The 26,486-nt window shown below is 41.5% G+C and overlaps 1 protein-coding gene across 1 annotated transcript in view; it reads left to right on the forward strand.

Moving 5' to 3' along the window:
* The window catches only part of AGBL1 (ATP/GTP binding protein like 1), a 581,937-nt gene that overhangs the window by 543,524 nt on the left and 11,927 nt on the right, over window positions 1-26,486 (forward strand). The gene's annotated exons all lie outside the window — the stretch shown is intronic.

A 26,486-nucleotide genomic window follows, 5' to 3' on the forward strand; every position in this document is an offset into this window, starting at 1 on the left:
ATTGCTCATAGATATTTCAGATGCTTCTCTCTTTATGAACATTTGACATCCACCCCTAAGGAATTGCATATTTCCTCATCAAAAGGGAAAGCAACTGTGAAGCCAACGCCTGGATGTCTGATTAGAGCTTTCAACATTCACACCATGTTAGCAGCTGCAACCATGACTCAGGCTCCAGCTCCGAGCCCTTGAGGTCTGTGGACGTCTCATTTATGGCATGGCCAGGAAGCCACAGTAATAGCTTCCTGGGAGAGCTCACTACTGATGCCTATTACTCAGCTCAGCTTTCTTTGAAAAGAAAATTCTCTTTTTTTTCCTTGCTGTGATAAGTAGGGAAAGTCACCAGCCCCTACTTGAGGCAAAAGGTTTGGTTTATCTAGGTGTTGAGAAATGTTCATGTTGTTCATTAGACAGGAATCCCCCAGTGAATGGCATGCATTTCCTACTTAAATGCCGGACAATTCTGTATGGATCATGGACACAGCATGATAATAACATTTCTTAGCACATCTATGCAACACATTCAAAAGGAAAACACAGGGGTTCTGAAGTCAGATGGACCAGAAACTTACTGTGGGATACATAACGGATTTTCCTCAGCCTTAAAAATGGGAGTAATGACACCCATTTCAAAGGTTTGTCATGAGAATTACATGTTACAGTAGACATGAACTACTTAGCCTAAGACTGGCATATGGTAGAGTTTCGACAACAGCTCTTTGGTAGGCTTATTCAGGATGACTAGAACAGCAGCGTCCTGCCTGCTGGGCCCAGCACAGACATCTCTGTGTGCACAGCACTTCTCATGCATCAGTGACACAGCTTTGCATGAACACAGAAGCCAAAGTACCCAGGAAACAGATGGCTACCAGAGTCTCTTCTCTTCTGTGCTGTGTCCAGGAAATGCTCCCTAGGTCAGCTTGATCCACTTGAAAAAGTAATTCAAGCCCAAGGACACCAGACCCTAGGGTTGTTAAGTTGTAGTAAAAAGAAATACTAAGGAAATACTAAACAGAACTCTGATTTTTAGCTATTTTCCACTAACTTGCTTTGATACATGGCAAAACAACTTGAGGTCTTACTGTTCCCATCAAACACACATGCATACACATATACACATACACACAGTGTGCATGTATATATATGTGTGTGTGTGTATACAGTAGAGCCTCTGTAAGCTGACCACCCAAGGGACTGCAACAAACTGGTCAGCATACAGAGGTGGTCAAGATAAGAAACTAGGCCTACTGTATTGATACTGACACGTGGTGCATGTCTGGTCTATGAAAACTAGGTCAGCTTAAGTTGGAGGGAAATGTAGGTACCATGTTTCCCCAAAAATAAGACCTACCCAAAAAATAAGCCCCAGCAGGATTTCTATGCATTTGTTAAATATAAGCCTTACCCTGATAATAAGACCGACTGATGGGCATGCCATGCATTTCAGCACTGAGAGACATCCCCTGAAAATAAGCCCTAGTGTGCCTTCATAAGAAAAAGTAAATATAAGACAGTGTCTTATTTTTGGGGAAACACGGTAGGTGGCCAACTATGGAAATTCTACTGTATGTGTGTGTATATATGTGTATGTATATATGTGCAAAGAGAGTGACAGAGAGAGGGAGAGAGAGAATGTACAGAGGGTGCCAAAACATGTATACGTACTCTAAGAAAGCAAAAACCTATATTAAAATTATAGTACTCAATATACGCTGATAACAAAAGATAAGTACAAGTCATGTTTAAGCACCCTTGTGAGTGCAGACACCAAATGTGACTTGAGTACTCCTATTTTAGCCCAGTTTTTGCTTTTTAAAGTGTGTCCATATTTTTTTGGCATCCTCTATATATGAAAAGTCTACTATACTCAGCACCATTGTGCATACTGTTTGTATTATTTCATATCACACTATCAACAATCTAATGGGTTACGGTACTTTTAATTCCCTCATTTTAATGGTAAGGAAATGCATGTGCAGGGTTCAGGTAACTTGGTCGTGGTGATGGATACTGGGACTGAGAGCAAATCCTGGGCCATCTCGCTCCGGAGCTTGCCCCTACCCTACTCTACTAATCTAGCTCACCAATTCCAAGCTGTTGACCTCATTGACACCTTGATTCCATTTTAACTCCAAATTCCATAGCTCTTTTATGAATACCTTATAGCAAGAGGATATCAGCACATTATCAGCCACTGACGCTTGGTGAAGCATTCAACAAACATGCTCACGGTGCCTACCAGGTGCCAGGTGTCAGGACATACTGTAGGCGCCCAGCTGTGTAGCATGGCACCCTGGATTTCAGACCACTGTGCCACAAATGTCTCTGAAAGCATTTTGCAATCAGTCGGTGTTAGTGAGTGGAATATGATATAGCAAAAACAACCAGGAAATCTCTCCATATTTTGATTTTTTCAGAGCACTTACAAGAGTCTGAAATTATATTTGCTTAACTTGCTTATTGCCTTCTCCCCTTTACCACCCGGTGAGAATGTGTCTTCTCCCTGGAACGGGGGTCTTGTTTACTTGTTCACTGTGCCATCTTCGGTCCCCCTAACCGTGCTGGTACACCGTGGGAGTTACAGAAATAGCTGTCGAGTGAGCAGTGAATGAACACAACAACAGTAAACCCTAGCCGAACACTCGACATCATCTCCCTGAAGTTTAGAAAATGCTTGCAGATCTGATATTCCGTTTGATGTTCACCAACAGCCCCACGAGAGCGCTAAATTGCACTCCTCAGTCTACAGAAGAGGAATCAGAAAATCAAACAGTCATGCATGGAAAGACTGCAGCCCTTTGGATTCAAAGCCCCACATTCTATATTCTGCCACATGGTAAATGAAGCTCTGATGGCATTTGGGGGGTTCCCCTTCACTAAGCTGAGCACTTCAGAAACATAGACCCTTGGCGTAATTAGACCAGAGAAGTGAATTTAGGCAGAAGGAACTAACTTTTATCTTTTTAGTTCCAGGATGGTCCTAAAGAAAATATAGAAGTGGATGATAAGTTTAAATAAACCAAGTTTAGTTTTCTGAACTCAGTGTAACTAAATGAAAAATCCCGTGTACCCCAAGCTAATCCGTCTATTTCCTCTGCAAGAGCCAACCTTAGCTTCATCCATTAAAACCTTATATAGCTGCACCTGCAGGGTGGACACGAAGTTCATGTGCAATTTAAGTTAGTTTATTTGCAGCTGAACCTTATGTCCACCCTGTGCTAGATAAGAACGCAGCACAGTGCTATAATCTATGTCAATGAGCACCAAGCTTTCTCCAGGGACTGGTCTGAAGTAAACAGCATCTGCTTTTGGCTTACCTGGGTTCAAATCCAGCTCTGCCTCTGTCTTTCTGTGCAGCTTTGGGGTGAATTACTTCTATTCACTGTGCTTCAACCTGTCACAGGGTTGGGAGAAGATTATATGAGTAAATTTAGTACAGAAAGTGTTTGCTGTTATAATAGTCATTGTCATTGCTATTACTGTGTCACCATCCAGGTGACCTTTCTCGGTCACCTTTCCCTCCCTCAGGGTTGCCCTGCTGGAAACATCTCTATGTATCTTGCCTTCCTTTGCACCTCCCTTCTAAATCCCCAAACCACGATGTCCTGTCACTATAACTCTAAATATAAGAACAAGACCATTTCCGTTTTCATAACCTGAATGAGACTCAAAATAAACGTTCTATTTTTTCTTTTTTGAGACAGTCTCACTACTCTATTGAAAACATTGGAGGGGTGGTCTTGACACATGAAGGACAATAGATTTCTTACCGTGACCTCCACATCCCTTCCTGAGCTGTTGGCTGCACCTCAGGTCAACGTTACGTCTACTGATGGTCTGTGCAGTATCTGCTTCACATCAATACGGCATTGATCCCGCCCTCACAGGAGGTGTGCAAACCGCAATCTTGTTTCTGCAGACAAAACCAGGTTGGGGAGAATGGAGGTTAATCCAATAGTCCTCCACTTCATGCATGAATCTCTCGGAAAACAATTATTGAGCAATTACTATTTGTCAAAGAAGGCATTCTTCTAGAGCAGTTTTTCAAAATTTTTTAATCTCACAACACACTTTAATTATGTTGATCAAAAAAAAAAGAGTTAAAAGAAGAATATACTTACTGTGCTTTTAACTTCTTTCAAAAACAATTCCACTAACAATCTTTAACATTTTTCATAGCTCACATAAGACCTTCCCACAGCATGCCAGTGTGCCATGACACACCATCTAAAATCACTGCTCTGGACACGGGAGAATCAACCGTAGAGTACTAACTCTGATGCCAAGGAACTAACTATAGTAAAAGGTTAATGCAGGAGGGTCCAGCTTTTTTTTTTTTGGTTTCTGTCATACATTGGAAGAATAAGCGTTGTCTTGGGCCACACATTAAATACACAAACACTAATGAAAGTTGATGAGCAAAAATAAATAAATAAATAAATAAAAAGGACTATACATACTTGTTGGGATGTCAGACACCGCAGATAAGGAAAAAAATTCTCACAAAACCAGTATGTGGCCCATAGGCCACAAGGTTGGACACCCCCAGTGATTGAATAGAAAAGACACACAGACCATTATGCAGGCAAACAATTTTAACATAGTGCAGGGCTTGGTTTACTGTGTTCCCATCCAACATAGATTGCAGATGTCAGCAGAGCTTTCCAGAGGAGGGTGGGGGATGGCTTAACTGATGCCTGTAAGGGCACTGGTGGGGAGGGAGGGTGCTCATGGGAGACCCTGCCATATCAGTGCAGCTGTGGAGTGAGTGGGTGTTTGGGAGTAGGGTGTATGTCAGAAAACACTTGCATCTCAGACTGTCAGGATTTAGGCATCATCCCATGACTGGGTGTGGGGGAATTTTATTTCACAGTTGTTTAATGTGGTTAAGATTATAGAGCACATCAAGGTTTGTCCGGCTCCCCCTTTCCTTTGCCCATGTTGGTCACCTCATAACACTCCCTTTAAGACCAAGCTCAAAGTGCTCCAACTTCTGTCTTGCCAAGTTCTGCTGACCCTGCAGTTTATACATTGACCTACCATCCGGCAGGCAGGTGAGAATAACTTTCAATAATTTCAACTTACTGGCTACCCCAAGAAGAAGAGATTATGTATGTGCTGGGAGTAAAAGCAACAGTTAAAATATTAAGTGTCAAATGACAGTAGGCAGTTTTAATTTTGGTTTCAGTAATGAGCTTGATATTTTGGTAGAGTCATTGTATTATACCTAAAGTGGGACCATTTCATGTAAAGGAGCCTGTGGAGGGGGTTGGGGTGGGAGATAGACTCTGAAATCTAAGAGAACAATAAAACAGCCAAATGCAGCTGAACTAGGTAGGGCTTATAGCGATAGGCATTTGGGGCTCAACTTTATTCTTTATGGGATTGTGAAAAATTAAATAGGCATTTAAAAGAAACGGGATAGACATTGGTATAAATGCAAAGGAAAACAAACTAACAGATGTGATTTAAAGTGCAGGAAATGGGTAGGATTCGCTTAAAAAATCTGAGGCCCTAATCTATCTCCTTTGATGTAAATTTCTATGTTTTATCACGGATGTCAAATGTACAGATTCCAGTGAATCTAAATTCTTTCATAATAGGGATGAAAGGAAATTACAACCATTACAGAAAGATGAACACTCATTTTGGTTTTCCATAAATGCCTAGGTCCAGGTCATAACATTAGGGGCACTATCCAATATTATGTCTGACAATTTGGCAAAAGAAAGAATTATCAACACAGCCATTCTGGTATATGGAAAGTCAGGATGTAGCATCAGGGGAAGTTGAACATCAAGCATCAGATAAGGCATACATCAGATAACCATCACAAAAGCACATACACCAGGAAAAAAAAAATATATATATATATACATATACACATTATATATTTGCAAGAAGCAAAGGGATAGGTGTAGATGTGGCATGCAGATAATTTTGTTTAATGGAAGAAAAGCTTCAGACATGGCAAGGTCACTAAAGAACCAGTTATGTGTGGCACCAACTGCATAGCGTAACACTCACAGGTAGCCTAACCAAGCCACACGAGACCACGACATCTTGGGGCTTTATAGAAGAGAATTCTTGTTTTAAAGCAATTAGTAAACCTTGGTGAATTTTGTTTATAGCACTGAGACAAAAATATTATTTTATTTATTTTATTTTATTTTAATTTTTTGAGATAGTCTCACTCTGTCACCCTAGGTAGAGTGCACTGGCATCATAGGTCACAGCAACTTCAAATCCTTGGACTTGAGCAGTCCTCTTGCCTCAGCCTCCTACAAAGCTACGACTACAAGTGTACACCTTCACACACAGCTGGTTTTTCTGTTTTTAGTAGAGATGGGATCTCATTCTTGCTCAGGCTGATGTCCAACTCCTGAGCTCAGGCAATGCACCTGCTTTGGCTTCCCAGAGTGCTAGGATTACAGGCATGAGCCATTGTGCCCTGCCAAGGGAATTCTTTTAGTGGCTGGAAACTGTTGAAGAAGAATCTGCTTTCCCAAGAGGGTATTACACATAGTATATGCATCAAACTATCACTTAATTCCAGTCACTTTAAAATCTTGAGGGCATTAATGCTTAAAAAAAGTTGTTGATGTATAAATGATTTATGAAAAGCATGTTGTAAAGAAATGCGACTATCTAGAACCACATTAGATAGATTCCCATGTACTCTTGGAGTTCATTAAAGAGAGAAGAGCTTCGTTCCATGACTTCCCACAGCCTGGTTTGTATCTGGGCTTCTGTCCAACAAAACTGCTCAAATGAAGGGCCTGTGAACCATTAGTAGATAAGGGTGGGGTGACAGAAATTAATGGGATGGTGACAGGAAACAGATGTTGAGAAAATGAAAAGCAATCTCAAATTTGGAAGAAAAAGAATAGAAAAATATATATATTGAACTGCCTGTGCATTCAGAAGAAAATAATGAAAAAAAGTTGTACGAACACCTTTGCTCCCGGTTTAGGGCGTCCCAAATGCAAGGACTCTAAATCACACCACTCAAGGACCAAGCAAAAGCATCATTCTGAAAGAATTTTTAGTGCATTTGTATTCTGGTTGTCAATTGCCTTGGTGGCAGGGTGATAAATGTTTCTGAATTTGAGTAAAGCTGACTAAAGTCTATGAAATTGTACTCGCTTGACTGCTGAACTCTCTGGTGGCAAACTCCCCAAAATACCCTACTGGAGACGTTAGAAGGTATGTCAGGGGAGAAAAATGCCACAAGCCTGGGTGATCAGCATACAGTTATCCCAAAGCTACCACCACATCTCCCTGGTGGGCACTATGCTGCCCATTCCTGAAGATGCAGCGGCCCAGCCGCACGTGCTCACCACGGGGAATCCAGCCTCAGATCTCTCCTTCGCTCCACTCCAAGGCACCTGCACATCATTCCATGAGCAACTGTGTTCATTTTCAGGGCTTGGGCTTCCTTCTTAGTAATAAATCCATAGATACTTATTTAAGGTTTGGTAAAGCTGAATGAGATACTGGTGTTGAACTCTCTTGGAAAAGAACTCGAGGCATAGTCCCAATGTCGTGAAAGACCCAATGTGGTCTGATGTGTGGAAAGAGCTTGGAGACAGAGAAGAAAATGCTGCCAAACATGCCTTGACTCGACTCCAGAAAGATGCTTTCTAGTAATAGTAATAATGATAATAACCACCCCTACTGCCCCAGCCATTATAGACACTGACACGGATGGTCATGTACCATGCTCTGTAGATAGAGCCTGGAGACAGCAAAGAAAAACACTACCAAGTCTTGACTTGATTCCAGACAAAGCTTTCCTAAAAATAGTGGTAATAGTCATGGTAATGCCAGCAACCATCCCTGTGGCCCCAGCCATTACAAACACTCACAAGAACAGCCATGTGCCAAGCCCTGGGCTAAGTACTTTGTATACCCTGTTTCAATTGATCCAAGTCTAAGCTTGATCATCTCTCGAGATCCTTTCTAGTTCAACGGTCCTATTAAAATTGAATCTACGCTTGCCCAGGGATCCCATGAAGAGACTAGTGTCATTCTGTGACTTGACAGTACCTGGCTTCTTACCTGGGCTTATAAGTAACAGAGCTAGAAAATAGGGTAACCCCTACTCACGAATGCAACATCTTCCCCTCCCATCCACTACATCCCTCCACTTCTATTCAGAGGGCAACGCTTTTGAGCGCGCCTATTCTAACACAGATAACCTTGACTAGAAAAGATTCATATTTATAGTTGAATAATATGAACTTTTTAGCTAAATTGTCTTAAGATAGTCTAACTGAAAAAAAATTAAAAAGGTAAGGAAATCAATTCATAGCCAGGAAAATCTCATGCTTTCTATGGACTAAGGGCAATAATCTTGCTTTGTTTTTCATCCTCAGTTTATAAGGAAGAATTCTGAGGCATATAGAATTTAAATCACATGTTGAAGGTTGAATAATGAGCAAGGAGCAGAGGCAAGATTTAAGCTTCTCCATTACCTCCTTCAGCCTTAGAAAAGAACATTTAAAAGAGGATCTGTAGCCTACGTCTCACTGCAGCAAGAAAAAAGTAAAGCATATCTGAAATGTATATGTGTATAACAAAAGCCCTTTCCCCTTGGCATTTAAACATTGCTCGTGCTTGTGTGAAAACATGATGGAAACTGTACACAGGCTTACATGAGCAGAAATATTCCTCAGAGCCTTGGGATTTATTTCAGATATATTTCAAATAGATGTATGGAAAGTAAGAAAGGTAAGTAGGGGGGAAATAGCATCTGATGAGTAAGTGAGTGGGAGAAACCGTGAGGCAAAAAGATGGAGTGTAACCGCAGCCCTGATCTCGTCTAGGATAAAACGAGCATGCTGGTGCTGTCTGGACGGCAGGGAATGCATCAGAAGTACTGAGATGACTATTTCATCAAAGATAATACTGGGTCTGATCTTTCAATTTGGCCAGTTGGCTGCAGAAACAACTTGGAATGTTCCAAAGAAAGTTCTAACTCAGGGGAATATCTAAAACTTGGATTCCTTCACTTGCCTCGGCAGAGAGAGTGGGTAGGTTGCCTTTGGGACCCAGCAGCTAACTGGTTAGGGATGTTAACTCATATCTTCCCCCATCACCACTCTCAACCCATGGGATGCCTTGCTATTGGAAACACTCCATTCAATGAGGCAAACCTATTTGAGTGACTTAGCCAAGAATACATCTCAAAAAATCAAATCAGGGAAGGCATTGCCACTTTGCTTCTTGTTTTTCTGTGATCTGTCATTGGGGGATGAGGACAAAAAGGGAAGTATCTCCAGTATCCTTGGTCCCTAGAGACATCCATCTCCTGAATATGGGGCCAGTAGGCCAAAGGGAATATCCACTTGCAGAGAAACTTAGAAGTGTCAGGTCTACTTGCCACCCTGACAACTCTCCCCAGAGGAAGCCCAGATACATTCACAAAGCAAGCCTGAATGAACTAATTCCCTGACTTTCCAGGAGCGGTAGTATCATTAGATATCTCTACACTGAACAGAGCCTCCCCTCTTTCTTCTGTCTTCCGTCCCACATTCTCTTTGAAAAGAGGCTGCCATCCCTGTCTAGCTTCTCAAGGACTCTCATTCTTCTACCCACTTTTGTCCTTCCTCACCCTGTTTACTAGACTTGGGGATGTCTAACTGCGTCCTTGGCTCAAGATTGGTGCTCCCAGGCCCCTCCGATGGCTGGACGCACTGGACCAGCTTTGGGTTTTTACTCTGGTTTTACGCCTGCATCTCTGGGTGACCTCTGCCTTCATGCTCTTCACAGTAACAACTGACTCTGACCTCCTTCCCAGCCTAACATCCTGGCTCCCAGAACTCTTTCCCCAGAGAACTCCAGACCCACACTCATGCCAAAAAAATCTTTAGACATTTATACTTTATCTTCCTACATAATTCTTTGAATGAAAAAAGGATCGTCAGATTGTTTATTTGAATGATTGCCACATGATGCATTTAACTTTAAAATACAGCTATATTCAGAGGAAAATTTGGTGCAGATTTTCACATCTAATACTGCTAACAGCCCTTTGATATTCATATCCCTTCTTCCTTATTCAGATAAAAAAATGATTTAAGTGATGTTGAAATGAATTTCTCAAATTCCTATCGATCAAGGTAAAGAGATCTAGAACTCAAAAAACCGATTTCAAAGCACGTGTGGGTGCTCTCTCATACAAATGCAGTAATTAAATTGATGGAACAGAAGAGTTGGTTGCCTGAATCACAAACAGTCCCTCTGAGTTTTCACAAATTCCCCTTGCGTTTTCCTCCTTGGTGCATTTTGTGAAGGCAAACAGGTGGCATGCCTGTGGTTCCAGATGAAGAAACCCAAACTGAGGGACCAATCTGATGATAACTACTCCATTGGAGGACTGGAATCAAGTTTTGCTCATTCATGAATTCATGTATTGGATTCTATATTCAATGGTATTATAAGTCTGTTTTTTATTGGTGAAGAGAAAATTAAAAAAAAAATACTTGGATGTACCTGATGGTAGTTACAGACCCAAACCATACGATCAGCAAGACTTGTTTATTTTCTTCTCACTACTCAGCAGTTCAATAGGTAAGCTGAGTTATACATAGGAAGCTTATGTGAAGACATGCATTCTCGTAAGCTGAATTACACACAGGAAGCTTATGTGAAGACATGCATTCTCAATACACTCAACACACCTTATCTCATTCTCCCTCTACCTATTCTCAGCCTCCAGCCACAGTGTCTACCAGACGGTCATTTCTAATTAGACAGGGATCTGGCATTTGCCTCTTTAAGCTCCAATTTGCTGCCAACCCCTAGGTCTCTGTAGGTGGGAACGGAAGAAAAAAGCATTTTGCGCTCGTTTCTTTTCAAAGGTAAAGTTTTCATCTCTGCAGGAGCAATTAATTTTCCCTGTTTAAAATGACAGAGAAAACCCTTATCTTTTGCTTTTTATTCTGAGAGCTCGGGGAATGTAGTGTGGGAGAAAAGGCATGTTGGTTTTTTCTGTTTCCCTGCTGAGCCAGATGAGTTGATTTCTGAACAGAATTCTCAGTATTCTACAAAGGAGTTAGTAATCTGGTTAGTTACCATTGAGTGCCTTAAGATATTAATAATGAGAATAAAAGTTTTAAGAATCCACTTTTGTTCAGCGCTTTTAAAAGTATTTGAAAAATCTTCACTCCACTGTGATAATAATGCTCAATTTTTTCCTGATATAATCTGAAATTAATATCCTAAGTCTCAAATTGATGGTATTAGGAGGAGGCATCTTTAAGGGGTGAGTAAATCATGAGGGCAGGGTCCTCATGAATAACATTAGTCCTCTTACAAAAGAGGCCCCAGAGAGATCCTTTGCTCATTCCCCCGTGAGGATACAACAGAAGGAGCCATCTGTGAACTGGGAGATGGACCCTCACCTGGCACCAAAGCTGTCAGTGCCTTAATCTTGGAATTCCCAGCCTCCAGAATCGTGAGAAATAAATTTCTGTTCTTTAATAAGCTACTCAGTTTACAGTACTTTGTTATAGCAGTTTCAAAAGACTAAGAAACTCCCTCCTTTAATGGTGATAAGCTTTTATGATAATAGAAAGAACAGTGGACTAGGAAATAAGACCTGAGTTCAAGCCTTGGCTCTATTGCTTCTGAAGACCATGAATCATCTGTTCTCTCTGATCTCAGTCTTCTAATCTCTACAATGGAGACATTACTTCCCATAACCACCTGATAGTATATAGTGAGGGTCAAGTCAGACATGACCATGGATGTGTGTTGTTGATGGTGAAACCCAATATAACTGCATGCATTATTCCCTAGTTTCCAGGCATTGTGGCAGGCACCTGTAGTCTCAGATACCTGGGAGGCTGAGGAAGGAGAATTCCTTGAGCCCAAGAGTTTGAAATTGCTATGAGCTGTGATTCCACAGTACTTTACAGAGGGTGACAAAGTGAGACTCTGTCTCAAATAAATAAATAAATAAATAAATATATAAAGTGCCTTGATGGATAGCCACAATTATGCCAATTTCTCAAACCATTCTGCATGGAATGATAAGTATTCCAAGAGTTATTTAAATAAAAGGAAAAACAAATTTAAAAAATAAAAGCAACTCAGTGAGATTTTTAGAAAAATCATGGCGCTGTGTTTGCTTAACTTCAATTTCCTTGTATGCAAAATGTAGTAAAAATATCTTCCCTAGAATTGTAATGAAATATCCAATAATCTATTGGAGCCAGTAACCAATGCATAAAAACTACATTAATGTCACTTCCTTCTCCCTACTGTTCAGAGCCTTGCTCAGTCTGGCTCGCTCCTGCTTTCAGAAAAGCCCCTGGTTCTTATCAAAGAATGTTAGAGTGCGTGATATTCTTACAGGATCTGGGACACATCAGCTGCCAATTGATTGCCAGATGAGCCAGGGTTAGGAAAACCCTTCTACATAGAGTCAGTCACAGGAAAGAGAAGCAATGGGGACCTAGGTTTAACCTTTACAGAAAAATTTTTCAAATACTTTTTAATGTAACCCACATTATGAGGTACATTTTGCACAATGACCCAGTATCTGTAAACATACACACGTGATCAAGATATGTTACTTTCCATTCTATTCATCCTTTTACTTTTACAAATAGGATTTTATGCTACACTCATTGGTAGCAATTTAATAGTTTAAAATGCCGCATGAGAGGGGTTTCCATGCATGACCCCCAACCCTACAACATCTTGTGGCTAGTCCCTCAGATGTCCCTATCTGATAAGTGACAGAGCCAACTCTTAATGTTTTTGCAGTTCAGAAAGCAAAGAAATCCTAAGCAGGGCTGTGGCTTTAGACGATCTAAAAAAGACAGAACAGCAAAAAAAATACTTTGTTCCTTCTTGGATGTTTTGTTCATAAGCCCTAAAGAAAAAGTTTCACAATTTCTCTTCATTCTAAATGCTACGAAAATTTAATAACAATAAAATGGTGAAATCCACCTTAGGCTCCCCACCCCCATACCCTCCCTGCTCAAGGCAACCACTTCATCACCCTCTGCTACTATTACCACAAATAAGATAGAGGATTTACAAACGTGTCTATTACCTGGGACAAGCCCAGGGCTAAGTCACATCTAGGTGTCCAGAATGTGGGTGACAAACGTGCCAGGTTCCCTCAGCCTCATGGCAGGTTCTTTGGTGCAGTATAATCTGAAGGGTTTTTAACTTTTCTTTTTTTTTTATTAGAAGATTCCATAGAAGAGATGAGTGAGCTGTTTGGATCAGCATTGAAACTCATAACTTTTTCTTTAGTGCCTGACTTGCATCTGTTAAAGTAGATTTGTGTGATGAATGCTCTCTGACCTAATGCTACTGCCATGATATTAAAGATGCAAAGTTAGCACAGCACTGACGTGTAGATTTGTTTTCTAAAAGAAAGAAATTAATCGTGTAGATTTGTTTTCTATAAGAAAGAAATTAATGATTGCATAGGATGTTAGACCCCTGGCTTTCCTCCAACTCTCTGGCCTCCATATTCAAAAGCTGGATTAAAAGTAGAAATTGGGAAGGAGCCCTTGAAGGGGTTAAGAATGGAGTAGAGATCAGGGAAGGTAGACTGGGGCACCGAGGCGCAGATATCACCTGACCTAAATGTGAGACCTGACTGCCTCCTCTTTGCTCAATCCTCGACCATCAGGCAATACATAAGAACCATTAGTCATTGGGAGAGAAGGAGACACAACGATTCCTTGATTCCAAAAGTATTAAGCAGTTTTTGCCAGATAGAACATAGAATTTTATTTGTCATAAATGCTGGGAGTCATTTTGTCACTAAATATAAGAGAGAGCAGCCCACTCCAGTCTGATCCAGGGCAGCATTTAGACCCAAGACATTGAAGGGTGAAGCATTTGGATTCTGTTTCTAGGGAACTGCCATCCTGATGACTGAAGTCAGCCCCGGGGGCCCATCCATGACAGGTGAGAATAGTGAGAGCAGCAGGGCTCCATCACAAGGGAAGGGGGGACAGGCTAGAAACTGGCCCATGATTCAGGGCAGGATGCCAGACTCGCCAGGGAATCAGAGCAAGCCTTAGAAACCAGGGGCTGGGTGGAGGGAAAGCTTCACCAATGGGGTGCCCTCAGAACGGGGGAGCCAGGACCCTGGAGGCCAGACTGCTATGGAGACCCAGAGCTATGTTCATGTAAGATGTTCCAACTGTAAGGAAAACGACTCCGTCAGGACTTCATGATATGGGCCCTTGTCACTGGTGTTAGCTGATATCTCAGCATGATTTTGATTTGCATTCCTCTGGTGACTGGGGGATGATGAGCATTTTTTCATGTACTAGTTGGCCATTCATTACTCCTTTTGTTCATGTCTCTTGGCCAGTTTTTATTGGAGTCTTTTTCTCTTTTCTCATTGATTTGCTTGAGTCATAGTTCTCCAGTCTGGACACAAAGAGGGGTACAAGTGTCCATCTCTGCCCCAGTTTCTAACACCAAAGGTATATATAGTAACCTGAGGATTGCTAAAAAGTATGTCGGCAGGCCTGGCTGGCGTGCTGTTCCATGAAGAAAAGATTGGGCAGGTAACTGTTTCTCCAGGACAGTGGTTCTCAACCTTCCTAATGCCATGATGTATTTTCATTGTTACAAAGGAGTGGAGACCCACAGGTTGAGAACCACTGCTCTAGGAGGAAGTTAGGTAATTATTCTTGGAGATGGGAAGATGAGCTCAGTTGACTTCTGAGGACAGATCTTCTTCCAGAAAATGTGGGAGGTAGACAAGTTGACTTCTCAGTGGGGTACCCCACCGCAATCCAGGGGTGTCCAGTGGAAAGTGGGCAGACTTGTGATCCCCTGGGGGCTCATCAAGACCATGGAAAATGAAACAAGCCTGGAGGTACCTGGAGAGGCCTGACTAGGCCTGTGCTCTGAAAGTCAACAGATGGGAAGGGTTAAGTTCTTTGAACTTCTGATATGAGTTAGATTAGGAGACCTGGCTTGTTTGCCTTTCTCTAACATGCCTCCCCTTGACTGGTCTGTTAGCAACCCCCGACTTTTTACCCAGCCTCTCTGTCTATCCCGTCTTCCTGGAGATTTGGGCATCTTTCAACCCTATCTTTTGGCAATTTTGCATATGCACCTCTGTTAAAAATCAATAAGTGCCTTCTGAAGAGGCCAGAGAGGGGCTGCAGTGTCCAGGTCTTACTGCCCAGCCTGTGACAAGGCAAGCCTTCTCCAGGTGTTCTTGGCCTTTGTGTTTTAAACTGACGGGATTATTTATCTTCGGCGTTGTTTTCCCAGTCGCTTTCAAAGCAGGTCAGGGCTCATGCTCAACAACCTTGATGAAAAGATATTTGGAAACTCTAGTCACCACTTGGGGAAGGACAGGTATTAAGGCATGAGCCCCTCCCTTAGCAGGGGAACAGTCCAGGACTCTCCAAGTCCAGTCACACCTTTCCCTTCCTTTCTGAGCAGTGCATGCTCTGACCCCACGAGATGACGAGCCGTACCATCCTGTAACTGTCAGCTATTAGAAATGCATCCGGACAAAGAGACCCCAGGGCCACTTAGCGCTCTGCAGTTCAGCAACTTCTCTCTGGCCACATCTTTGGATTCCTGAAATAGGATTATTTCAAGATACCACACCTGCCCCCAGTCATATGCGATGCCTTTACCAGTCGGCTCTCTCTTCCCACATCCTTCACTCTCCACCAAGTCAACACTAAATACGGTGACATTTCTAATAACATGTCTGTATTTCACAAAGCAGTCATCCCCAACGTGGCAAAATGCACTTTTACGCCCCACTCCATGTCTATGTCTCAGGAAAGCAATGAGCCCTAGAAAGTGTAAACTGTCTTTATCCTGGAGCAAAAGATATCCCCCAGGAGGGAGGATTTCTGCACGGAGCTCTGCAGCTCCGCAAAGCCACCTGCTAAAGCAGATCCTGTGTGGTGAGACTCTGGAGGGAGGGTGAACAAACACATTACTCTCATGCACTAATCACGGTTCTGCAATTAGGGTTTTGTTCTGAAGCAGATCTTGTCAAAGTCCCTCTGTAAAATCAGCAAGTATGTAATATTTTTGGCTTTGCAGGCCACACAGCCCATCTTGTAACCATTCACCTCTGTTGTTGTAGCACAAAACAGTCACAGAGAATGGATGAACAATGGGCCTATCTGTATTCCAGAAACAAACAAACAAACAAAAACTCTATTTACAAAACCAGACTTGTCCTGCAGATTGTAGTTGGCGGACGCTGGTTCTGAAGGAGAACACTCTCCTCCTCAAGGCCAGCCCCCCTCCCTTCAGGCCTCTTGGTCCTGGCCCCATGAGGGGGTCTGGCCACTTCTCCTCTTTCCCTCCTTTGCTTCTGATCTTCTCCTGCTCTTGGCTTTTCTCTTTCGTGTTCTTAATCTCTTTTCATCTGTTTCTCTTGTAAAGCACCTGCTCACCATAGTCTAGATAATCATCTGCTCTGCAGATCTGTCCTCTACCGAGTTTCCTTAAGGCTGCTTTGAGAGTTCATGAACGTTGTCCTACAGTGTGTCACCATCGTAGGTGCTCAGTCAATGTTAGCTAATAGCCATTTCACTGAGATATCCTACTCCTTCTTTTCCTGAATACCTGGTCTCCCACCCACAACCTCCATAGCTGGTGTTCCAGGAGCACCTCACTGCCCCTGTCTGCACTTCTCAGGACAGGGGAAACAGCCTCTGAGATGGGCTGACCTGAGTCCAAGAGCCTCAACAGTCAGTCCCTGCCCGAGGGGCGTGAGCTGCTCTGTTTCACAGCAGCTCATCTGGTATAAGGCCGCAGGGAGTAAACTTTCACGGCCTTGGTCCCAGGTGTGCTGCCCCGCAGTGTATCTGGCAGCTGGCAGCCTACTTTCTAAATTCTTACCCCATTCATCCAGTCTGGGGCTCACCTCTTCCAGGAGAAGTGTCCTTTTCTCCTGTTTCACAAAATGATTAATCTTCAATTACACTGTTCTTGTTGCCTGACCTGTGTCCACTCAGGGTTGAGCTAAGTGTCTGACTTCACAAGCCTGGGGGTAGCAGCTCCCCTGATCGTTAAGGAACCATGGAGGAGACATTCGGCGGTCCCATATGGTCTTTTCTTAGGAACAAACTTACTTGCCGAGTGTGCAGTATTAGAGGCCTGCTGTAATTCTGGCTTCAGAAAGGGTGTCCTCTGGGGCTTGGCCGGCGTCCAGCGTGACTCAGTCTCCTTAGGTAAGACATCTCCTCCTCCCTCTCCTCCTGGGCCTCTCACTAGTCTCTCTGTTGCACCAAGGCGTCCATTTTTAATCTGGCCAAATCAATTACAAATGTTACAGATTGTAATTACCCAAGGAACGCCTGAAAACTAATTATGAAATACACAATCCCCACAGTAAATTACACCGTTTTCTTGGCTTTATGTTCCAGAAAACTGTTTTCTGAGGTGGCAGAGAAAGCGCATTGCTCATCCCTGCCGGGATGATCACGACACCGCTTTTTATTTGGTTTTGTGAGCGTCTGTGGGCGTGTCTGTCAGGGGCGGTGGCCACAGGCCGCGTGCCAGGGCTCCGGGCTGCAGCCGCACCACCTTTAGCCACCTTGGGCGATGTTACGAGAGCATATCCCTGGGGCCCTGTCCTGTCATTCCACCATAGAAAGTTCAGTTTACTTGGGAAGAATCTGGAGTCCAGGCAGTGGGTAGCAAACAGCAGAGGCAGGGGACGTATAGAAAGAAAAGGAAGAAAGATACCAGTGTAGGCCTGGAGACTAGTGCAGCTGTGTTCAGCGATGGACGCTGTGGCATTCCTAGGTGAGAGGGGCTGTCAGGGAAGACACTCAACCGCAGACTTTATATATATATATTTTATTCCTTTTGGGTCTTCTCACTAACCACAGGCAGTAGAATCTCAGAGCTGGCTGCATCTCACCCAAGGCTTTCCTTTACCTACATGGATTTGGAAAGCAGACTCAAATTCCTCTATCAAGGACAGAGTAGAAAATTAGCTCATTTGTAGAACTCATATCCTCAGAGTGGGAGATCCGCCATTCCTGTGAAGTGCTATTCAGAACTGTTAATATAATTATCAGGATAAGAGGAGAAGCCCAAAGCGAACCTGTAAACAGTCCAAGTCTGAAGCCACGAGATGGAGAATTTTAGGAACAAATTTGCATGTCTAGCAGGGGTCCTCAAACTTTTTAAACAGGGGGCCAGTTCACTGTCCCTCAGACTGCTGGAGGGCCGGACTGCAGGCCCCAGACCAGTTGGCTGCTAAGCAGGACAGGCAGCAGCGGCAAAAACACCCCGTGGGCGGGATAAATGTCCTGGGGGGGGGGCTCACACGGCCTGCGGGCTGTAGTTTGAGGACACCTGGAGAAGTTCAAGAATGGCTGACAGAGGGAAAAAACAAATCTTTGAATCTCAACAGCAGTGAGAAGGTCCCTATCAGGACTGGCTTGGGAATAGTGGAGGGTCTATGTGTACACAGATGTGGGGAGGGTGTGTGTGGCAGTTAGGATGGTGCACACACATGGGTGTGGGCATTTGTCACATGGAGTGAGGTACCAATTGTGCACACATGTGCACACGTGTGTACATGTGAGTATGTGTGCATGTCTGCCTTCGCGTGTATGAAGGTGGGTGGGTGTGTGTGCACATGTATGAGAGTGAACCTATGGATGTGTGTGTTTGTGTGTGGGCATCCACACATGCTAGATCCAATAAGACCCCACACTACTCTCTCCAGCCTCCACCCCTACTTCCCTGTCACAGCCCACGTTTATTGTTCTTCTTATGGCGGCCATCAAACTCACCTTGCCCTGGGTCAGGAGGACTGGAGGAGAGGTGGGTGAGGAGGAGTGATCTCACCCCCACCTGGCTCCTGGTACTCGCTGACCCTGATCATGCAGCTGTGAAGTTGGAGGCTGCACACCACCTGCGGGCGGCAGTGAGGGAGCCTGGCAGGCCGTGCTCACCCGGCCTCCTTCCTTCCCACCAGTGCTAAATTCCATTTTTCCACTTTGGGCATCTGGCTTTTGTCACTTTTTCTTTGCGTGTTTGTATTTAAAACAGAAACACACGTCTTGAATTAGCATGAACTCAGGAAATAGAGAACAAATTCTGTAGAAATGTGGAGAAAATCTTCTTTTTACAAAATTCGTTATGTTGAGAGAAACTGTAGCTCATGGAAAGCTCTCAGTTCCTTAACTTAACATTTCAGGGTCCTCCTGACAGTTCTCACTATCATGCTCCTCGTATCCGCTTGGTTATCTGTTATTTTAGTTTGGAAATGATTCAGGAACCTGCTCAACCTCTCCTCGTAAACACTGCTTTTATGACAACGGTCATTCTTTCTTGCCTGTTTCAAACAAGAAAGTCCTAACTTGTTTCTTTTTCCACTTCCCCTACTCCATTCTAAGCACATTGCCAAGGATACCATTCAACAAAAAGATCTAATTGCATTAAACAAAACTATATAAAGTTGCCAATGTCCAACCCCTCTTGACCTAAAAAAATTGGCATCCAACCTGACACTGGCACCTATCTCCTACATCTGTGCTGGCATCTGTGACAATGGTTTTTGAGGGGAACTTACTGTACTCCCTTTCCTGATCGTTTCCCCAGAATAAAACAGGGAGGGTGGGTGTTCCAGAACCTCGTTTCTGATAGATGTTATTTGCTACATAGCAGACAGCAAAGATCAGACATTTACTATTAAAATGCAACATCCAGATGAATACTAAGATATGCCTATGTATGTATTAACTACCTCCCTTATTATCTATTGAATTATATCCTTTCTGAAGTCTTGCTACACAGTTTCTTCCTGAATAGAATTGTATGCAGAATCTCAGAATTAGTTCTAACACAATTAATTATTAGCTAAATAATCTTGGATAAATAATCTACCCTTTTAAGCTTCCCTTTTCTCACCTAAGATGTAGATATATACATTTAATTGGTTAACTCATTGGGCTGTTTTGAAAATTAAAGTAATAGTCCATGTAAAGAGTTAAATATGGTGACCAGTACTTACAAGTGCTCCATAAAGTCCAACTGGCATCATTCTGCTGGATCAATGCAAGGTTAACTCTTTTAGAATCAATTTTCTCCTGGCCCCTTAGTATCAATCTTCTCTTGGCCCTTTGTGATAACTCACAACCAAATGGCAACTAAATGGATGTATTGCCTCCAAATCCTCTTACGTCTAAGGGAAGGGAGTGGCCTTTAAATAAACATTTTATTTTTAAAAAATTGCCTATGGAAATGTTCCTTCCATGCCCATGGGTTTGCAGGAGACATTTCAAACAGATTTTCTAAATTTAAGTGATTCTTGCCAGAGATGTGGATTCCAAAATGAATTTAGTCAAGTTTCAGAGTTGCCTGGTAGTTAGTATTCTTCACTTTCCTTTTATGAGAAAATATTGGTATTGCACTAAGTTTTTAAATAGCTCATCTAATTATATCCTCATTAATAGATGTCAAATATTATTATTTAAAACACTGATTCAATTAATTATGTTTTTAAAATTAAACAGCTTATTTCTAACAAGTTATATTTAAATAATTAAGTCTCATGCTAATGAGATGGAGAGAGTGTGCTTCAGAGTCTTTTTTATAAACACAACATAAAATGACCTATTAAAATTGAGTCTGCTTCCCTCTCCTTGGTTAACCAGCTCCTCAGCTTTGGGCCCCCACCTTCCGAGCTTCCTACCCCACCAGGAACCACACAAGGCTCACACTTCCAACACCTGGAAAAAGCTCACACTTGCTGTGGTCTCCCCGGACAATAGGACTTTGGATAGATTATTCTTCATACTGGAGTGGCCTTTGCTTTCTTCTTTATCTGGATAAAAGCTTACATATTATCCATTGGAGACACCTTCCCTGCCTCCCTCTGACAGACTTGCTGGTTCCACCCTCTGAGTTCCCAGAATGACAGCCTGTTCCCCTACTAGAAATTCACTGAACAAGACTGTAACCCATCTCTGAGTGTAGCCTGTCTCTCCCCGCCTCTGCTCCTGAGTTCCTCTAAATGTCTATCCTAACAATACCCCACAGCACCTGGCAAGTAGATGAAAGTTCACTATTTCTTTCCTCTTTCTTTTTTTCCCTTAAATTAATAGATAAATAAATAAAATAGGAAAACTAATGATAGATGTTCTTTGAACGAACAGGTGGATCAATTGTATAAGTGACTTTAAGAATTCTAATACATTTGGGATTTACATGGCCTAGGCACACAAAGTAACAAATCTGCACCAGGATACAGTGTCCCAAAAGTTGCCCTTAGAGTCCCTGTACATAGGGAAAATGGGAAATTGTAGCAAAATGTACTTTTATTTAAAAAAATTAATTACAAAATTTTATGAAGAGGTGGTCAACCCACAGAGAATATTTTGTAAATATTTCATAAAATTTTATAATGAGTATTTCATAAATAAAGGTACATTTACATACAATTCCCCATTTTCCCATGTGTAGTGACTTCAGGGGCAACTTTCGGAACGCTCTGCATTTATACAGTAGTTTCCCCTCATTTACAGAGGATAAGTTCTAAGACCCTCAGTGGCTCCTTGAAACAGCAGATGTTATCGAACCCTACATGTGTTGTGCACCAATTTTTTGTTCCTTCTTCACAATTTCACATATAGAAGGTCCATTCTTACCATAGATCTTAACCTCCACATGTGATTTTTTTTCCTTTCCTTATTAGGTTGAGAACTTTCACTTTTTCATTTAAGGAAGCACTTTATGTCTGCTCTTTGGCATATCCCACGGCCAGCATCACTCTTCTTGCTCTGTGGGGCCATTATTAAGTCAACTAAAGGTTGCTCAAGCACAGCCACCTCCCTACCATGACAGGCATCTGAGAGAGGGCTGCTAAATGATCCACGGGCTGGGTAGTGTCTACAGTGGGGATTAGCTGGACAAAAGGATGATTCATGTCCGGGAAAGGATGGGATGGGGAGAGATTTCATCATGTCATTCAGAGCTGTGTGTGATTTAAAACTTATGAGTTGTTTATTTCTAGAATTTTCCATGTAATATTTTCAGACCGAGGTTGACCTTGGGTAATTGAGACTGGGAAAAGTGAAACTGAGGAGAAGTGGAGACTACATATTAAAATCAAGTTAAGAACAAACTATAAAGCAATGCCTTTGAGTTAAATAGGGTAATTTATTCAAAATATCTAGCAAAACACCTCTCAGTAGGCTTTCCAATGCAGTAAATGTGTTTCCTTGTGCTTCTTATTATTGCCATCACTGTGTTGTTCAGTAATTAGTAAATGAAAAGAACTACCTAATAGAACATATGCTACCAGGTAATGTTGAAGCATCTATTTTACAATGCTATTTTTATTTACATTAGGAAAGCTTTTGGAATAAATTATAATATAGTTTAATTATATATAATGTGTGAAACAACAACATACACACACCGCTCTTTGTTATGATTCTTGTAATAGAGTATCATGGTTTTGTTAAGTAATACTAATTTATTCCTTTCTTATGCCAAATTGGTGTAACATATTATGAATTATGTTAAATTGTATTGTAATACATTGCATAATATATTTTATTATGGTGTTTATTATAACACTACAAAGTATTACAGCACCTTCCACAATAATATTCATTTTTTGACTCCCTGTGACGGTCTCTGAATTGCTTCTGACATAATATTCCCAGTGTCTTATATCCTGTCATGGTTATGATCCCCAGAAGCTAAGTTCTACATTAATATGTTGATATTTTTAAGAAAATATAATTGTCATTTAAAATTATACCCTTTTTTTCACTAACTCAATTCAAGCTATGCCTTCTTAACAAATTCTTTTCTAAAGGTCAACAATCATGTTTATAGTAAAATTGATTCTATAAGTTAATTCCTCATTAATTAAACTACCTTAGAATTGAATGTGGAATAAATTAAAGTTGGTTTATTGGAATTGAGGTAGCCTCCCTCTGAAGGTACTAACAGCTTTCTCTCACATTGTTCTGTGAAAAGACTAGATTTCTCTGCAGTTAACTTGTGCAATCTGAGAGTATGAGCTCTGACGATGAAGTTTGCAAACTCTTCCTAGAAAAAATGCTACCTACCCTATTGCTGACTATCACTGCAGTCACCTTCAAGGTACTCCCCTTGGGAAGCTATGCACCAACACCAGTACCAGGTCAACCCTTTAAATCAATTTTGGAGCTCTTTTTCTGGAATGACCATCAGAGCTGTCATCATACAGCATACAACCCATGAAACAACAAAAATGAAGACCACCCAGGAAGACAGAGCCACACATCAAAACACACACAACTGTGAGACACTGATAAACCAAGGTTATGAAACCTTACCAAGTTGTTTGTACAGTGATGCCAACATAAGTGTACAGTGGCAAGTTTGCAAACTTAATTGTCAGATAAGCTTTGATGGTCATTCCAGGTAGAGTCCCAAAATTGCTTTGAAGGGTGGACTAGGCACTGGCATTGGTGCATAACTTCCCAAGTAGAGTACTTCAAAGGCAAGCTTAGAGATATTCAGCCATGAGGTAAGTAGCACTTTTTCTAGGACGAATTCATGAACTTAATTGTCAGAGCTCATATACTCAAAAAGCTTTACATCTCTGAAAATACCATATGTAGATTATTTATCTATGTAACGAACAGGGGCACCCCTTTCTACATCATCAATACCTAATGAACATAAATAGTTCACTCTCAGCAGTTTTTCCCAGTGATGTTTATAGCACTTGCATCCACAGCTATTCTGCCTGACTGTTAACTTCATTGTCAGGAAAAATGTGTGCCACAAAAGACAGATAACGGTAATGTGGGTTTTTTTTTTTTTTAAACCAAAATAGAATAAGACATCCACAAAATTATGCTTTTACCCTAGAGTCAATGGTAGATGGTATCAAAACTGGCTCCATGTTCTGAGACCAAGAGTCATCTGGTTTTCTTCCTACAACTGAGATCAAAATTCATTGCTCTGTAAACTTCTTAGAATCCCTGGGTGTTTCAGAAGGCAAGGAGATTTGATTTTGTTCTTACAACAAAAAGACCCGTGTAAAGAATTCTTTTAGTCTATAACAATAGCAACACTAAATCCTTTTATCTGAAACCTGAGAGCCTGATAGAAACATAGAATTTGGGAGACAGTTCCAAGATAACAAAACAGAGTCTTTAAATAGCATTGCTGATTTTTGTTTTTTCATATGGGCTCTCAAAGAACTATCCCATCCTGCAAATTTTGGACTTCTATCCATCTCTGCTTTCTTCATCTCAACTACAAACATCTTGTTCTTATGCTTCGTATGAAGTAAGACCTAAAATAAACACAAAGTATGATAGAGTAGTAAGTAAAATAGAGCACAAGTATCTGCCCATGGCGAGTGAACTAGAATCTCTTGTAAAATCACCAATTACCTTGAAGTCTTTGTGAATGATTTTGTAAAGAAACGGCCCTCTCTGGCCCCGTTTTGGTTTCAATATTTGAGAAATAAGTTTTCTTAAACACCTCTACTGCTTTAATTTCTGTGTATGGTGAGTAGAAAGCAATAGAGATTATTGGTTCTCCCTAACGGGAGAGCAGTCTGTATTTTTCTTGAGTTTACAAAAAGAGGATTATTTTTGCCTTTCTCTAGTTAGCATTTGTTCGGGACATGTTCTATGTGTAAAACAAGAACTATGAAATTTAGAAATTAATAAAAGACAGGTCTTTGACCTGTAAGGGAAAAACAACACATAAGTCCACTAAAATCAAATAGATAATTATTTTTATTCTGCACGATCGTGGACATTTTTATGGAGGAAATAGCATTGGGCTTGACCTTAAGACCTGGGAGGTTTCAACCAGCAGTGGTGAGAAGAATAGCATTCCAGGCAGAGTCAGCACAAACAAAGTCAAAGGATAGCAAATCCCCAAGAGTATACGGGGAGAGGTGAGAGACCAGGGCAACTCTAATGGAGGGATTATGTAGGAGAATATAGCTACAACCCATAGGAAGAAATAAAAAGAGAGAAGACTCTGGAAACTCCTTTCTCTCACCAGGTATGTAATACCAAGTATCCTAAATAGAAGAAGATATAGATCAAAGCTCTATTAAGTGAAGGGGCAGAGAAGGTGACCAAGGTTTGCTGAATGCTCACAACTGCCCACTGTGAGGGGGCTTTGCTTTCTAAGGTACCAAGAATTAAGTAAATTCCAATTAAACTGGTTCATATAAGTAACTTATTAAAATTAACAGAAATAATAAGATACATACATATAAAAGTATATATGCAAAGATATGTATGTCTATCATTCTCTCTATTGAGAACCTATCTATGTATCTATATATGCTATTTAAAGACTCTATATATGATATAGATATGTGTCTATCTATCATTCTCTCTATCATCCATTTCTTTCTTTCTCTCTCTTTTTCTATCTATCTATCCATCTATCTATCTATCATCTATCTATGTAGATTGTTACTTTTAAATTTCTTCCATTATTTAAACCAGCTGTAAAGACAAGCATCTCCTTTATTAACACATCGATTTCCCCCCCCACACACACAGAAAATAAAATTTTTCCTTGGGGCCACAGTGTTTTACTATAAAGACAGTATAAGAAATTCAAAAACAAAATAATCCTAAAACATACCTCAATAAAAAGGTAATATAAAAACTTGAAAATTACTAATGTAAAAAGTAAGGTGAAAACTTAACGAATAGTTCATAATCCCTGGATCAGTAATGTGCTCCTACTCACCTACCTGCTATGGCCACCTGCCCCAGCTCAAACCTCATGCTCAATAGTGGTTTGTTCAGTTAACACCTACTTATTCTGTGTGGCCTGTTTGTCTCAATCAAGTTGTGTTCTTCTATATTCTCTTAGTAGACTTTTAGTTCCTAAACTGTTCACCCATTCAGAGTTTGGTAAGAAGGAGGTGTTTATGAACAAGGGAATATCATCTGAGTTAAAACACGGTCTTTGTGGCAATGAGTACCTGATATTATACATTAAGATTACTGTTTTCTTCACTTTAAATTCCCTGACACTAATTCCATCTGCCTCACCAAGATTCTTTTAACTCCAGGTCACACAATTAGGGGTAGGTACCTCATAGGATACAGTGTAACTGATGAAGCTTTTTATACTGTCAAAGGACTTCTCCAGTTCTCCAATTGAGTTAGTATGAATAGAGAAAGAAAGAAAGAAGGGAGGGAGGAAGGGAGCGAGGGAGGAAGGCAGGGAGGAGGGAATTAAACAAACATACCCCTCTCTGGACCTCTTAGGTACAAGGATCTCAACACAGAGGCATGGATTCATAATGATGTCTGTAAACCCCAGCAAGCTTTAATTTGCCTTCCATTTACTCTGAACTCTCTGGGGAAGAGTAGGGAAAAGTATAACAAAGCCGAGGAGGTTAGGGTACAGCCTCTCACCATGCTGGCTGCCTATACATGCCAGAGGTGAGGAAGCAGAGGAGGTTAGGGTGCAGCCTCTCACCATGCTGGCTGCCTATACAT

This window comes from Otolemur garnettii, unplaced genomic scaffold, assembly GCF_000181295.1.
Source record: "Otolemur garnettii isolate 467f Iridium unplaced genomic scaffold, OtoGar3 scaffold00029, whole genome shotgun sequence".
Taxonomy (NCBI): domain Eukaryota; kingdom Metazoa; phylum Chordata; class Mammalia; order Primates; family Galagidae; genus Otolemur; species Otolemur garnettii.